We start from the raw sequence: 12,873 nt of genomic DNA on the forward strand, positions 1-12,873 counted from the left end.
GAGCCCTCCATTAACAACCAAGCTTGCTCATCTGACAGCAAGCGGGCCATCATCACACCAGGATCGCTTCAGCACAGAGCCCAAGGGCTGGCAGCAGGGATCTGCAGGCAGTGCCTGGCTCAGCTCCAGCCCTGCTGCCTGGAAATGCAGCCGTGGGCTGTCATGTGCCTGTGGCCAGCCCGCAGCACTGCCTGGCCAGCTCAGGCACGGCAGCGTCCTTTCACTCACAAGACCCTGACATGCCTCCGTCCAAAGAGCTCTGCATAGTTGGCAGCCAGCCTGCTTGTGATTTTCCAGTGGCACGTGTTCAGCGACGGCTGCCGTTAGCTTTGGCAGATGCAAGAAAAACATTTTGTAACCCTGGAAAATCCCCAGCACTCACACTCTGTCCGACTGCTAAGAGCATCCTCCTCAAATGATATCTCCAGACTGAGAAGCATCAAGGAGAGTGAGCAACAGGCTAGAGCTGTAGAAAAGAAGGAAGAAAGGCAGGGAGAGAAGGAGGAGAAAGCAACGAGCAATTTTTTGTCTCTTCAAGAATTTCATGATAGCATTTCTTATTCAAAGTATTGAATAGTCACTAGTTAGCCCTCAAAACCATGCAGCTTTCAAGCCATGCAGTTGACTTAAAAATCAGGTTCTTAATACAGCTGAGATTCCTTTCCATTTGTCTTCTGATCCTTTACCTTTAGGAGGTGACATTCTCCAGCTTTTCTCTGCAGTCTCAATGGCTAGAAACTTACTTTTTATTGTGAAAGCTGAGATCCTCACTTAATCATATGACTACAGAAGCTGGGGACTTAAGAAGTACATTGTGTACCATGGGACCAGCAATCAGCATGTTGGCAACACTGCAGCATTTCCCTGGAGAGCTCATCCTGCTGTGATTAATGTCCCAAAGATAATGTACAAGGTGGCAGATGAGCAGAAGGAGGGATCTAAAGGTCACATTCAGCCCTGCGTGATGAACCATCACAAGCCGATAGATCACGTACCTCTCAAGTAGGACCTCTACACCTTGGCTAGGCTGATTTTCATGGTGACCTCAACACTGGATTGAATTTCACTCAAAGTGCATTTAGAAGAGCCAACAGCTCTGCTGGTGGTTGCAAAAGTGAGTAGATGTAAAATCTCAGAACTAGAAAAAGGCTTGGGATTTGGACCTCCTTTTATATAGATATATATAGATGTCTTATATAAATTGATAGATATCTTATTACCCCCAAATCTCTCTTGTGTTGACCAAAAAGTTGTATCTAATTCAGAAAGTAACTTTTGGACAAAGGTAATGGCACAGTATATACAAGAGAGTGAATGAGATATGAAAAGTTTTGATTAGTGCATTACATGTGTGTTACATACATATATAGAAATAAAAAGATTTCATTTTTACACATTTTCAATTAAAATGTCATTTTTCATTTTGAAGGCAGGCTTTATTCTGAAACTTTCGCAATTTGATAATGAGAATAGAATAAAAGCTAAACAGACACAAAACATAGTATTTTGGGTCCAGCAAAATATTTCAACTGTGTGTAAATAAAATGTTCTTTATTGCGACTGCTCTATTAAGAAAATCAATCCTCAGCCTGGAACTCATCTCCGACACTCTGACAATGCAGAAGATTGTCCAGGTGCCTCCAGGGAGCCAGGGCTGGAGGCAGCAGAGCCCCCAGAGCTGCCCCACGCTGTGGCAAAGCCAATAATGACTTTGTTGCTGTGAGAGTTGTGTTGGGCAGAGGTGGTCACATTGCACCCAGCTGCCGCTTCCTGCTCCAGCCGGTGCAAGGGCACATTGCTCGGAGCCAGAGCTTGTGCAAAAGCTTGTGAGGGAGCAGGTGATGACTGTGAGATTTGCAGTCAGCCAGCAGTATGTTTTCTGTATTTCTGTGTTATGGTAAGACCCCTGAACACCCTTGCCAATAGCCATGGACATAAGCAGCACCATACCCAAGCAGATCCTACTTCTCTTGGGATATGTTAGTTCTTTTGTCTTGTTGTTGTTGTTGCTATTATTATTATTATTAAGGAAAGAAAAAGCAAGAAGAAAGATTGCTGCTGTTTTGTTTTGTTTTGTTTTGTTTTGTTTTTCTCCATGATTTGCACAGCCAGATAGAGGGTTTCATTATCTTCTGGATTCTGGAGCAATTTCTGGGTGAAGATCGTGCCAAAGGTTGGATTTCTTGGCCCCATTTTCATGGACCACTCCAAAATGGAGGGGCACATACTGCAAGATGGGCCCTTGGCTACTCCAAGGCCCCAGAAGACTCTGCCATGGCAGTGTATTTCTGGGGAAGGCATTTGGAGCAAGTACAGAGTGAGCATTTTGGGGCATATTTTGCCTCTGTGATGTTTTCCCCATGGCAGGGAATGGGGTGAAGTGTCCCAGTGCAGGGTGGGGTGATATGCATGGCTGTGGTTTAGCACAAAAATAAAACGCAGAGTGGTGGAACACGCTTAGACAGGAAATCACTTATTTCCTTGTGCTGCTGCTATGGCAGCAATGTTGATATTGGATCTTCCCTAGTTAAAAGGAAAAAGCAAGTTTACCAAAATAGGGCCTGATTCCTGTAAGGACAAGCCGTCACCTTCCCTGAAAGGTGATTTTCTACAGGCCCTGTGCACAGAGCATCAACCACGCAAGCTGCCAGAGGTGGACAGTTATACATTTGTCTTCCTTTATCTACAAGATGCACAGCTCTGAGAAGGGAAAAAATAGTGATTTCATTCTGTTTGGTTGAACACAGTAAGAAACGAGGAGGGTTTTTCCAATGATACTTGAGGCAGTTTCATTCCCATTGCCCTTGAGACAGAGATTTATTGTCCTGTCACTCAATGGCAGCTGCTTGCACTCTTAACTCCTGCGCTGCCTTGGGGAAGAGGACAACAGTCTTCAGTGACCAAAAGACTTTTTCAGGTCACTTCATGAGGGAGAACCTAGGATTTCCTGGCTCTGCTGTGGTTTTCTGCAGCCTCTGTGCTTCCTTTGAGAAGATGCTGTGCTCCCTGCTCAGCCTATCATCAGCAAAAAGGACCAACCTCGTCTTGTTTCTTTTTTCCCTTGCAATTTGTTCTCACTGTGTTGCCGAGAAAAGACAAGTCAAAAAGAGCTATTGTTTTCATCAGCCCTTTCCCAGCACCACAGGCAAATTTGAACTTTTGAACAAAGTTGGAACAGGGAGTATTTGTGAGTTGTGTGGCAGCAATTGACTGCAGAGGAAAATCAATGCTCCCCATCAAAACAGCTCAATAGCCTCGTGTGCACTCGCAGCAGTTTCGTTTCCAAGATGCTATGTTTTGCCCTAGTAACTTTTCCAGTTGTCGTCATTAACCTGAGTCTCTGTTTCCTGCCCTGCCTTCCTCAAACACCCGCAGAATGGGTGTGAGGAGACAGTCGAGGAACCTGCTTGGGCCACGCTGGGACGTGGGAGGTGCTCACAGAATGATGTGGCCCTTCATGTAACTGAGGCTGGAGCTACCAGCACTGAGATCGTGCTGTCCAAGACACCAGCTTTTTCCACAGTGCATGATCCGATCCCGCAGTGCTGAGTCAGACAAGTGACCTAGCTCCAACGTACTGCTCAACCCAGTCGCGAAGGCATTTGGTTGTCACCTACGTGTCGAAAGACAGAGATGTTCTGTTGTGTGCATGGGATTACTCCAACAGATGCCAGCCTCTGAGAGTCCATGCCAGCCTGAACGAACCCATCACTGGCGTGGGGTTTGCTGCAGAAGGTAGCACTGGGTGGCACAAATCTTTGTACTGTGGTGTCCTCTCAGAAGGACAAACCCAGTCTTTTGCTCCAGGAGATGTCAACCCTGGCTCACGGCAAAATGCATGTCTAGATCCTAACTGCGGGGTTCCTATGTAGCTTTCTATCTAGTTTCTGATTCTGATGCGAAATCAGGCAAGGTTCATTATAATTTTCATAGCTATATGTGGGCCAAATATTTGTGCCTAAATGTACTTGCTTTCACAAAGCATTCATTTGAAAGATTTGGGGCCAAAGGCAATAAAAAGAGAGAAGAAGGGGGGGAGAAAGGCTCTGTCTATTCTAATACATGCAGCAGCCTGAAACGCTGGCCTGTGATGCCCGTGGCAATGGCTGTTGCGTTGCAGCCTCCACCACACACAAGTCCCTGAACAGGGGCCAGAGCCAGCACCTTGAGGCGAGGCAGCCATCCCCGGCCTCTTTTATTTCGGACGTGAGCAGCAAGCCCACGACAGACAGTTTGCTATAAAGCAGGAGGTATTTCATATGGGAAATGCACTCTTCAAAATGAAATTATTTCAAAACAGCCCAGTCCTATTGCATGTATCAGAAACAGTCTGGTTTGCCACTAGGTCCTTCAAAGGTCCTCATGCCGTGATATCAGCATGTTCTCTTCTGTCCCATCTTGATCAGACCAGCATCCCAATTTCTGAAGAGCTGCTCTGTCATTCCCACCCTCCAAGGACTCTCCTCTCACCTGAGCTCTTGCCATTCTTGTGGCAAACCTCAGTCAGCCCGGCTGCAGGGGCTCTTCGGACCACTTTACCTTGAAGAAAGTAGATAGAATCACAAAATGGTTCAGGTTGGAAGGGACCTTAAAGATCACCCAGTTCCACCCCCCTGCCATGGGCAGGGACACCTCCCACCAGACCAGGTTCCCCAAAGCCCCATCCAGCCTGGCCTTGAACACCTCCAGGGATGGGGCATCCACAGCTTTTCTGGGCAGCCTGTGCCAGGGCCTCACCACCCTCAGAGTGAAGAATTTCTTCCTTATATCTAATCTAAATCTCCCCTTTTTTAGTTTAATGCCATTCGCCTTTGTCCTATCACTACACCCCCTGACAAAGAGTCCCTCCCCAGCTTTCCTGCAGGCCCCCTTTAGGTACTTCAAGGCCCCTGTAAGGTCTCCATGGAGCCTTCTCTTCTCCAGGCTGAACAACCCCAACTCCCCTGCCTGTCTTCATAGGAGAGGTGCTCCAGCCCTCTGATCATCCTCTGCACTCATTCCAATACGTCCATGTCCTTCTTGTGCTGGGGCCCCAGAGCTGAATGCCGGAGCTCCAGGTGGGGTCTCATGAGAGCAGAGCAGAGGGGCACAATCATCTCCCTCACCCTGCTGCCCACACTTCTGTTGATGCAGCCCAGGACACGGTTGGCTTTCTGAGCTGCAAGCACACATTGCTGGCTCACGTTGAGCTTCTCATCAACCAACATCCCCCGGGCTTTCTCCTCAGGGCTGCTCTCAATCCATTCTCCACCCAGCCTGTGTTTGTGCTTGGGATTGCCCCGGCCCAGCTGCAGGACCTTGCCCTTGGCCTTGTTGAACCTCACGAGGTTCGCACAGGCCCCACCTCTCAGGCCTGTCCAGGTCCCTCTGGATGCCATCCCTTCCCTCCAGAGTGTCAGCATTAAACAGTGCTGGTCCCAATACCAACCCCTGAGGAATGCCACCTGTCACTGGTCTTCACCTGAACATCGAGCCTTTGACCACAACCCTTTGAGTGACATCATCCAGCCAATTCCTAACCCACCGAGCAGTCCTCATCTTCACCATATCATCTGGAGAATGGTTGACTTTTACAGGTTACAAAACAACAGAAAGCTCACAAACCAAACCAAAACAACAACAAAAACAAGCAGAAAAGGGTCATAACCATTGTTCAGGAGGCTTTGCAATGGCAAGGCAAAGCCAGGTGTGAGACACGGCACCTGTCACAGCTGAGCAGCTCCAAGCTGAGAAAACTAAAGCAGATCAGTCCCAAAGCTGCTGGGTTAGGTCTGGAGTTGTGGAGGTGTTTTTATAGCAGTTCGGCTGCCTTGGGAGTTTTGTGGCTCCTGCAGGATGAGGTCAAGCCTCCAGGGTTCAGACTTGATTTACTGCAAGAACTCTGAGGACTTTCTTTATGGCTGGGATTTTTTATGACACTTGAATTACCTGTTTCAGATGTAGAAAAGTCTCCGTATCTCTCTCTTTATTATTTTTATTAGATATGTTTAAGCCTGATATTTTCAATTCTTGGATATTTTTAATCAGACTCAGTGCTGTGAACTTTAAAGACAACCATGATGCCATTTTATTCCTGGCTATTCAGGAAAGTGTCTGGCTAAGCTGCAAGCGTGCAAAAAAAAAATGATGGATGATTTTTTGAAGAGAAGACATTAATTCCAGATGAAGATTCCTCATGTACAGCTGCCAGGGAGAGCAGTTTGGAAATGATCATCTGAGAGAGGGGAATGATTTTGTCCTTCTTGGTTTCAAATAAATACATCTCTTGCTCCAGCTGGGGACCTAAGCAAAGGCAGGCTTGCACTGATTATACACTGACTGGTATTAAAATGTCATTTCAGCCCCTGGAGGATAAAAATCAACGGCAGCAGCTCTCAGGAAGAATTACAGCAGGATGTGTTATCAAGCAACAAGGGGAAAAGATAGGGCACTTAGCGTCTTCTCTAACAACCACGAACCTGCACGTTAATTTGTTAGGAATTTGAATAAGAAGGACACAGCTGCACACAACCTGCTCTGCTGCATCCCCGGTGGATTATGAAACGCACTGCAAATATAAGTCATTAGCATCGACTTTTTGGCCCTGAGCCACAATAAAAGGTATCTGCAAGGAGCCTTTGTTTCATGGCTTTGGTGTGCCATGGGGCGTAAGGTCAAAGGCGGTGTCATTTCACCCAGCTGGGAAGTGCATTTAGCACCTTGCCAGTGCAGGATCTGGAGGGTGTCATTCCAGGATGAAGACTTTTTTTTCTTTTTTTTTTTTCTTTTTCTTTTTTGGCCATTAAAAAAAAGCCACTTTTTTTCCAAAATTAGAGTGAACGTAATTGGCTTTACGTGCTTTCTCAAATCTTTCTCTGGTGTGGGAAGTAGGGAAAAAAAAAAAACAACAAACAAAAAATGGAAAGGCAGTTTACTTACCTATCTTTAATTATTTCCTTTGGTTTCCCCTACCCACCGTATTTCCTGGAAAAGAATATCTTTAGCAGAGGACAGGGTTTTGACCGGACCTTTATCTTGCTCTAAAGATGCCTCACGCTAATTTGAGCCAAGAATACATCCTTTTTGGGATAAAAATCAGCAGCAAAACAGTACTAAGTCTTCTAGCTATTTTAGAGAAGCAAGACACGCCTTTAGTGTAAAGTTTATTTCTTTTTTTTTCATTAGACTCCTTTGGTAAAAAGGGAGAAGGCCAGAAATGCTTCCTCTGTTGCTTTGAAGCTGCGCTATTTGAAAGAAACAAATTAAAACAAAACCGTCAAATAGCAGGAGATCAGTGAAACATGGACAAACAAGGACAAGCCAACATCTCACCTGTCCTCCCTGTGCCATGTATTGGCTCAGACAAACCTTCCAGTGGTTGTGTCCCACCTTCTGGCTGCAGGGGCGGGGGAAATGAGGCAGAAGGGGCTGCCCTATTTCTTTTATTTTTGCATCAGTGTACCGGAAAGTAATGCTGTAACTTTTGGCAGCTTATTGGAGACCACAGGTGTGCAGCCGCAGCCCCACAGGCGCCACTTTCCTCCTGGGGCTGGTTACAAAGCTCTTCCTTGGGGAGTGGACTTTCCTGCTCCCCAAAAATTTAAATTACAAAACTGTTATGAATTGATGCTCACAACATCTTTTTGCTTAGGTCAGTTTAAACATCTTTGTTTTAAATAATGCAAACATTTTTTATTTCAGTTCTATTTATTTCTTTGACTCATTCTATTATTTAACTCAAACTGTAGGTAAACTTAATATTTGAAAAGTTTTGCTGACAAACTCAGCATTTCAGCAGTTGTCTCCAAACTTTGCTATGCATCAAATGGGCAGAGCTATTGAAACCAAGCCTTTCTGCCAACAGTTCTGGTTTTAACAAACTGGCATTTTTAAAGGAAAAATATGCTTCACAGGAGGAATTCCAGTTCTCTTTGCTGAAGTTTTTGTATAAAGGCTTTCATAACAGTCAAAAGGTCAGTTTGTTTTCTTGGAGAAAGAAAGTTCTTATTTTCTTCTACTCTCCTCTTAACTGGATAGGAAATAAAAATAGATAAACATTCACGGTAGTAAAATGCCATTTTGGCCTTCTATAGGCACTTCATTATTTGAAATACTGTAGAAAAAAGTAATTAAGTAGCTTAAAACTTTGGTAGCTGAGCTGGGGATCCTGAAGCTTTGAAAATACTGAATTGTTGAGGCTGAGAGGTCTGGCACTTTCTGGTGCCTGGAGCCCAGGTGGAGGGCTCTGCATTTTGGAAGCCACCAGCGCAAGCAGCCAAGGCTGTGCCTAAAGCAGCAGGCAGGAGTGTGTGGTGCTGCATCAAGCATTTTGTTAACACTCAGATTAATGTAAAATATATAGCACATGGGACACTTCACACTGAAACCCATGCATCACCAAATGACAGCATATGTGGGAACTGTATTCCTTGCTTTAAGCAAGAAGCTGCTTGCTTGCGAACAGGGCACAAGAGGTGGCATCCAGATGGACAAACAGACTCTGCCTGTGTGAGGGAGCGATCAGTTCAGTTTAATGAAGACTGTCTGGACTTTCCCTGGGTGTGTGCTTATTATCCTGTGTCTTGGAGGAGCAACCTTGAGGGCATTTCCAAAACTATTGTTCGTGTTCTGGCTTGCTGATGCTCTGGAGATGTAAACAGCTCAGAAAACGAGTCCAGTCTTTTGGGTTCAGACCCTCACTGGGAGCTCAGGGTATGCTCTCCTCCTCACTCAGCATGTTCCCAGCAGAAAAGTCCCAAGTCACAAACAACTCAAAATAGCAAAATGATCTCATAGATCAGTTGCTAAAAATACAGGGAAGACTCTAGTTACAAACACTGTGGTCTGCTGGTTTATTATTCAAGTGGCAGAGGAAGGCATCACAGAATCCTGGATTCTTCCACTTTTGAAATAATTTTTCCTTTCTGTTGTTGCCTACTGTCCTGTCCTGACCAGCACTGAACTAGCACGGAGCCTGTTGAAGAGGACCTTATGCAGAAGAAGTGTCAGTGTGCAAGGCACATCGCACGTGGGCCACCAGCTTTGCCAACACCTACCTGATCCCAGGCCTGCACCAACAGGTCAGAGAAACCCACACCCTGTTCTGGGATGGCAGGCAGCTCCCTGAAGGAAATAATCCCTATAAAGACACCCGGCGGGTTCAATAGTGTTGGCCAGCAGCCTGACGCTGCCTGAAGGCTTGATGCACTTCTGCCATCGCTGGAGGTGGGAGCAGAGTCGCTTCAGGGGCTGCTTCTTGCTCATGCTGGTCACCAGCTTGGAAGCTGAAAGGTCACTGGTAAAAAAAGCCCTGGCCTGTGCAGGACTCCTGTGGCAGCGCCCATTCCTTTGGCTATTTTAGATGCAGGCAGAGGGATCCAGCATCCACAGAGCTGCCGATTCCCTGCAGAGTGCCGTGGTCTGGATGACTGTGCTGTCCCCCAGCTTACAGCCTGGCTGACTTGGAGTTCAGCTTCCACACACAAACGCATCCCACTGGGATGGCTCAGCACGGAGGGACACTCCGTGTGTGCATGCCAGATGACGACTTCCCTTCCCTGCTCACACCTAATGAGCAGGAGGGATGTGAAAGCGGAAAACGCCTCGCATAACAAATCCTTTTTGTCATTCTGTGGTATGCTGGGCATTTGAGAGGAGTGTCCTCTTCATCCTTGCTCAGTTTGCTGGCCTCCCCACACTCTTCTCGACATTGTGCTTCTCTGGTCCAGGCATGGTTTGGATGTAACTCACCACCTTGAATTTTACACCAGCATCAGCCATAGTTTGCTCTGGCAATGCCAACACCACGGTGGCCTCTCTGGCCCCAGAGCTGCACACTGCTGCCCAGAGGCCACAGGAGCTCGGGGGATGGCTGGGCAGTGTGGTGGCTCCACCAGGAGGTAGAGGAGGGGCTGCTCCACGTCAGGGCCTGTCCTGGACAGTTGGAAACCTTTCCAAGCAGAGCCGTCTGCTACCCCAGAAGGAATTTCACAGCCCCGGAGGAGCTGCATTTTGGGGCTGTGGTGGGTGTGTGAGCACTTCTGCAGAAGAGGAAAACTCCTGGTGAGTGAGCAGGACTGGAGAAGCCCAGGGAGGCCATCAGGGCAGGCTCTGAAAGGCATATTCCTGTGCATTATCTCTGCCACACTTAGATAATCCCAAAATACAGCACATATCTGTGTCTGAACTGCTCTAAAAACGCAGAGACCTCCCAGAGAGGTCTCTGGTGCCACCGCAGGTGGTCAGGCCCTGGCTGACACAGTCCAGTCAGTGAGCTCCTTTCTTCGCAGATCTGCTGCCTGTGCAGCTGCCTGGCACCTGTGAGCATGGGAAGGGCCGGGACTTTCTTCTCCAGACACGTGTGGAGGCCTGTTCTGTGGAAAAGTCCATCACTGGTCAGACACTGTGCCTGTGGTGTGTTCCTGCTGCTGCTCGTGCTCATCCCACCCATGTCCACAGCTTCAGAGCCCCCCAGAGCTCTGCCTCCCCTTTCAACAAAACTCCTGCATTTAAATGATGGCATTCCTGGCTTTCCTTGACAGGCAAGCAAGCCCCAGACTCATTCTGTGCATTATCTTCTTTCTGCTGACAGAAAATCAGCCTGGGCTGTCTTGTGTGTTTGACTGTTTGCCACTGGTGTAACTGGGGCTGGGGGCTGTCTGCCCTTCCCCACCGGGCAGCGGGTATCACAGGCACCTGCTGAACCTTGTGTATCTCAAGAAGTTGCGCTCCCCTTACAAATTTTGTTCCTCGACTATCTTCTTCAATCTCATCAGCATTGCTCACTGTTTTGTGCTGACTTTTGGCACATAAACATTGCTGAACTCTACATTTATGCTCATTTCAGGAGCCTTTAAATGTTGCTGAAGCAGCATGTTGGGGACAGAGCATCGACTAGGTTGAGGCCCACCACAGCTGTCTTCCACCTTCCATATCCTCCAAGTACATGGGTTTAATTTCTCAGAAATAGAGCTGCGAGCTGCATGATGGTCTGCTGATTCTGCCCTGGTGCTGAGAGCCTCTGGCTGCCCTGTCCAGCCTTAGGTGGGACCTGCCCATGGCCCAGAAGCCCCACTTCAGCCTAGCTGGGGCTTCAGTCCTGTGGCTTGGCCAGGTTGGTCTGACAGACATGGGCCCAAGGGAGGGAAGAACTGACAGATGAGAGGTGTGCCGGGCAGGCCAGCCCCCAGGGTGATAGTCTCCTCTTCTTGTGTGACTTTACCAAGCTAACACACTGGCTCCTGCCTCTCCCCTGAGAGCAGTGTTTTCGCCAGCCAAATATTCTCAGCACATTCCTTACCTAAAGGTATTTCCTTTCGTAATTAGGAATTGCAGCAGAAAGGAGGATTTGGCCAGCAGCACTTCCTGCTCAAAGCTAAATGGAGAAGGAGGTCCTAAATGGAGAAGGAGGTATCTATAACTTTCCAGTTCAAAGCACTTTAGTGGCCAGTAGTGGCAAAGGCAATTACTAGAGCATGGATCTGAATGCTGTAGTCCTTTTTATGATGGGATTTCAGATCTGTTGGATAACAGAAAACATTGTGGTAACATGTTAATTCCTCCAGGGCATTAGTACACCATTGTATTTGGTTTTAAAAACTTGTGCAATATGGAGTTACCAAGGAATTAACTACATAGATTAAAAACTGGTTCTTTCACTGACCTCTGATCATTGATTCATACTGGTCACTAGGAGCCACCAACAAGCATGACCACTCTTAGCAGGGATGCCAAAGGGTTGGGGTCTTTTTTCTAAAATTCAGTTTGTTTATCAGTGAACTAGACAATGACATAAAACTTCTGCTGGCAAAGTCTGTGGAAAATGCAAATTGGAAGGTAGTGAAGGGGGAGAAAGATGGGTTATGCAAACCTGCCTTGCACAGTCCCATGACACCCACTGGCAGGTAGCTAAATACCAACTTATAAAACACCAGAGACAGACATGCAGACTGTCTTGGCGAGCAATAATTCATAGACAGATTTAGGAGTAATCATAGATGAACACTTCAGCATAAGCTACCAGTCAGTTGGCAGCTGAAAAGGCTGATTACACAACCCTTTCATCTACAAAATGAAGCTATCAGGAAGAAAGGGGGCAAGGATCCCTGTTCCTGTTTGTGAAAAATCATAGCACGTGAAAGATCACAGCCCATGAAAGAACACTGTTAGAATGTCTTTAGTCTGTGGGCATTTCCTTCTCTATATAGAATATATATGCATGTGCATTCATTTATCTATTTATATCGAGAGATTTGTATGTATGTCTGTAATATATGTATATATACTTAGATGTATGTGATCCCTATACAGTCAGTATGTATAAAAGAACAATTAATTATCTTGTCCCAAGGGACTCTGCTGAAACAGGTGACTGTTATCATATGAATAAAACTGCAGAGTCTTATCAGCATTGTACTTTTTGCCACTGAGAATTTTATTCCAGTATGGCAAAGACAGCAGAAGAACAAGGATCGGTTTCCCAAATGCCCTGAATTTTAAAGAGTTTGATTTTCCAAATCTTCAAAGGATTCTTGACCTTGCTGAGAAAGGCATAGAAAGGCCACGTGGCTGAGGTTGAAGTTGGACAAACTCAACTCCAAAACTGCGGTGGTAGGAAATAGCTTAAGCTGCTGGGAAAGAAATGTCCCTAGATGACATCTCAAGAGGAAGTCACGTTTCACAGACCAGAGTTCTTTGAAGGAAACAACAGGTGTGTGGGTAAGGGAGATCCTTTTAATATAACCTACTTTTATTCCAGAAAGGCATACAATGAGGTTTGCTTATCAGACATCTTCAAGGAAGCTAAGAAGTTTTGTGATATGAGGGGAGGTACTTACATGTATACAGCATTGATCAAAAGATAGGAAACAGTAGGAAAAATAGCTTTCACAGAGA

The sequence above is a fragment of the Cygnus olor genome, chromosome 1, assembly GCF_009769625.2.
Source record: "Cygnus olor isolate bCygOlo1 chromosome 1, bCygOlo1.pri.v2, whole genome shotgun sequence".
NCBI classification, from domain to species: Eukaryota; Metazoa; Chordata; class Aves; order Anseriformes; family Anatidae; genus Cygnus; species Cygnus olor.